This window comes from Nanorana parkeri, unplaced genomic scaffold (assembly GCF_000935625.1).
Source record: "Nanorana parkeri isolate BGI_ZX_2015 unplaced genomic scaffold, ASM93562v1 scaffold74, whole genome shotgun sequence".
NCBI classification, from domain to species: Eukaryota; Metazoa; Chordata; class Amphibia; order Anura; family Dicroglossidae; genus Nanorana; species Nanorana parkeri.
Window position 1 is genome coordinate 1,602,634 of NW_017306342.1, and position 3,475 is coordinate 1,606,108.

Consider the following 3,475-nt stretch of genomic DNA (forward strand, 5'->3'; position numbering starts at 1 on the left):
GGTTCTCATTCATCCGGGTCAAGGTATTTCCAGGGGTGTATCCACCACAAGGCCTTGGGTGGCACTTTGCAGGGCGTGGGAAAATGCTGCCCCCAAATTAACGCATCAAGCCGGGCCACACAGAATAAGGCAGCCTTGGCTGCCTAATTAGGCAAATAAACGCAACCCGTCAGAAGCTGGATACAGCATGCATGCTGTATCCAGCGACTGACTGGTTACGCAAAATGTCTTATACAGGAAGGGGTGGGGCAAATTTAGATGGGGAGGGGGTGCCCCAGTGTAGTCTTGCCTAGGGCAGCACAAAACCTAAATACACCACTATGTATATTTGTATAGAATAAATCAAGGCAACTGGACTTGCTGTATTTTTCTTAGACGTTTTGTTGGCCATCTGACTAGCGGGTCTAGCAGTTTCTAAATTTGAGAAAGCTAGTCAGATGACCAGCAAAATATCTTCAAGAAAAATACAGCAAGTCCAGTTGCCATGATTTTAATATGTTACAGAAATAGCGCTATGGAAAAGAATGGCCTGTTGCTCCTGCAATTATGGCACTTTCTATACAGACGTGACAACACTGTCATCAATATGACATTAGTGTTGTCACCTCAGCTTTGGCTATTGAAGTGTGGACAGCGAAGTGATATGCAGCCGCTGTAGGTAAGGAAATGATGGGGAAACTTGGCACATCGTTCCCGGCTCACAGAAGCTTTGGAGGCTGTTTAGGGCTTGAACAGGAGAACTGGCCGTTTAGTCATTATTTCAAAAGGTATTAACCAACTTTTTCAATTTAGGAGTTTTACTTTTCATCTACTTTAAAGTAGAACTTTAGGAAAAATTATGATTTACCCCTGCATTGCAAGGGTTAATTGCTTAATTTGGTCTAGGGCTGAAAAGAACAAGTTATTTTCACCTGATCCTCTGAGTCGGCTGGCTGTGACATCACTCCCTCCTGCCTCTTTTCCCCTACGCTGCAGCATTGGAATGCAGTCTCGACCTAGAGGAAGCCACGACCACATATCAAGTAGGGACGATGGCTGCGGTTGTGTTAGTCACCTGATGCGGAGTTCGCGAACAGAAGCAAAATGTTGCCGAACTTCCTGTTCACGAACCGAGGGTACCACTGTATTTGCACATGGGGAACCCATACTGGGTTTTGTAGACAAAAGTAGGTCTGTATTTTTTTAGAGTCAGTCCACCCAAATTAAAATATCAGAGGTGGTGTCAAGCAGGTTGGATTCATAAAGGGGGTTTTATCAAAAGTGGAGCGGACAAAATCTGGGGCAGCTGTGCATGGCAACCAATCGGCTTCTCTCTTTCATTTTCACATTTTAACTGAACAAACAGAAGAGAGAAGCTGATTGGTTGCCATGCACATCTGCCCCAGTTTTGATCAGTCTCCCTCAATGTCTCGTGTAGAGTCCAAGAGCAAGACCTCTGCACCAATTCCCAGCTCTGCTGGTGTCTCCTATCACACACAATGGGGTCTCACTCACACTATTGATCCTTAAAGTTGACTCACTGATACACTCGGTCACACACCACATGGACAGGCCTTATGGCTAGTCCGGGGCAATTTTTTTGCACTAGGGCCTGTCAGCGTGGTGCACTGGCACTATATTTATTGCACGATTGGCACGTTTTTTCGTTTTTTAAATTTTGACCCACAGAATGCTTAGGGTGCAGGTTCCTTCGGGGCCTATTCCCGATGCTGGGGAGGAGGTTCTGTGCCCTAATAAAGGGTTCTCTGCCTCCTCCCGAACCAGGGGGTCTCTCTTCGGGAGAGCCCCCTACCTAGTACTATGTGGGACCTGTTTCGGCAGGTCCCCAAAGGATCGGGGTCCGCCTGCCTTCGGGTAGGTGGACCATAGTATCTCAACCCCTGTCAGGAGCCTTGCGCCCCAGGGGGTCGGGAATTCGAGGTCCCTTCTTAATTGAAGGACCAAGCACCCTTGTGCATGTTTTTGTGTGCTGTGATTTCACGGTTCACTTTTATTGTTCACAGGGGGAAGTTGTGTTCCACGGGCTCAGGAAAAAAATAAAAAAAAATGGATCCTTAAAGTTTGACAATGTAGCAGGAGGAGTGATAAATTAACATAAACTGAAGTTCAGCTTGATACCACCTTACTGCTAAAATCAAACTTTTCAAGAACCGGGGCTATTTAAACCAAGTTTATGATGAATATTACACCTGCGGAGGTTAATTCAGTGAAAAGTGTATGTGGCACAATGATTCGTAGATCCAGAAATACAGGCAGGTGAAGTTGTATGCAAATCTCCATTTTTTTTCTTGTTGAAGTTGGGCCCACAGCCAAAGTGTCCCTATTAGTTCTTCTTGTGATGGGTGACCTCAGTGATCGATTGGGACATGAGGTAGGGTGCAGCCAGGCGTACATTTTACAGGACAAGTTGAGATTTGTTGATCTCCTCTGCTTCATATCTCTCGATGTACTTCTTACATTGACATGCTGTTTTCACTGATGGCAACCTCTGCTAATGGATGCCCTCACAGATTTTCTGGGTTTACTGTTTAAAGCAGGGATAGTGAATTAAAATTTCAAGGTGGTCAGGCGAATACAATTTTCATCGCGCAGAGGTCCGAATGGCGATCCGGACAGAACGATCACTCAGTTGGCACATACATGTTCATTCAAATCGGATGGCAGGGTTGGTTTTATTTCTTTTTTAATTTTTTTCACTTCTGTTACCACAAAGGCGGTTAACATGCTAATTTGTGACATCATTTGGAGGTGACCGGTTCTCTTTATGGAGCCATCAAGGGTCTATTAATCTCTCAATGTCTCTCCTGCCCTCCAATACAGATGATCAATCGGGTATGTGCTTCATTGTCTGTTCACTTTAGCTGGCTTCTGACAGTTCTGAAGCAGGAAGTGCTGATAGCACAGCGTCCCTGCTTCATTCATCACAGAGCAGATTGGGGAATGGACGTTCCCCGGTCTGCTCCCACTCTCTATCCTGACGCCCAATGCTGTGGTCCTAGGCCCTGCCGGAGGAGCAGGGGACTCTGAAAACCATGGGGGGGGGGGAACACAGTTGCAGGCTAGTTTAAGTGATCTGGGTGGCTAGCAACCACTGACTGAAGCGGAGGGGGTCACTGAGCTGGGTTATGGCTCAGGCCTCAGGTCAGTGTATCCACTGTGAGCCAGCCATAACCCGGTGCAGGATGGTGATGTCTGGACCATGGTCCTCTATTTAGTGACCTCTGGTTTAAAGTATTGTTTAGCTCCAACAAGGCTAAGACGGCAATGTTAACCTAACGGAGGTTCTCACTCTTCCCCATTCTAATCTAAAACAATAAAAAGTAGTTTATGTTGGAGATACATTTCAATACACAAATAAGGTACATTCCTGTTCATAGTTGGGGTACTTGAATACATTTTTAAGTTGAAACTCTTGAGCGTAGTGTGACATCCACACACCTGGGGGGGGGGGAGGACACAAGGAAAACTAAGTGTG

General features: G+C 46.0%; 1 protein-coding gene across 1 annotated transcript in view; it reads left to right on the forward strand.

Annotated features, from left to right (window-relative positions):
• Positions 1 to 3,475, forward strand: part of HOMER2 (homer scaffolding protein 2) — a 129,725-nt gene that overhangs the window by 921 nt on the left and 125,329 nt on the right. The gene's annotated exons all lie outside the window — the stretch shown is intronic.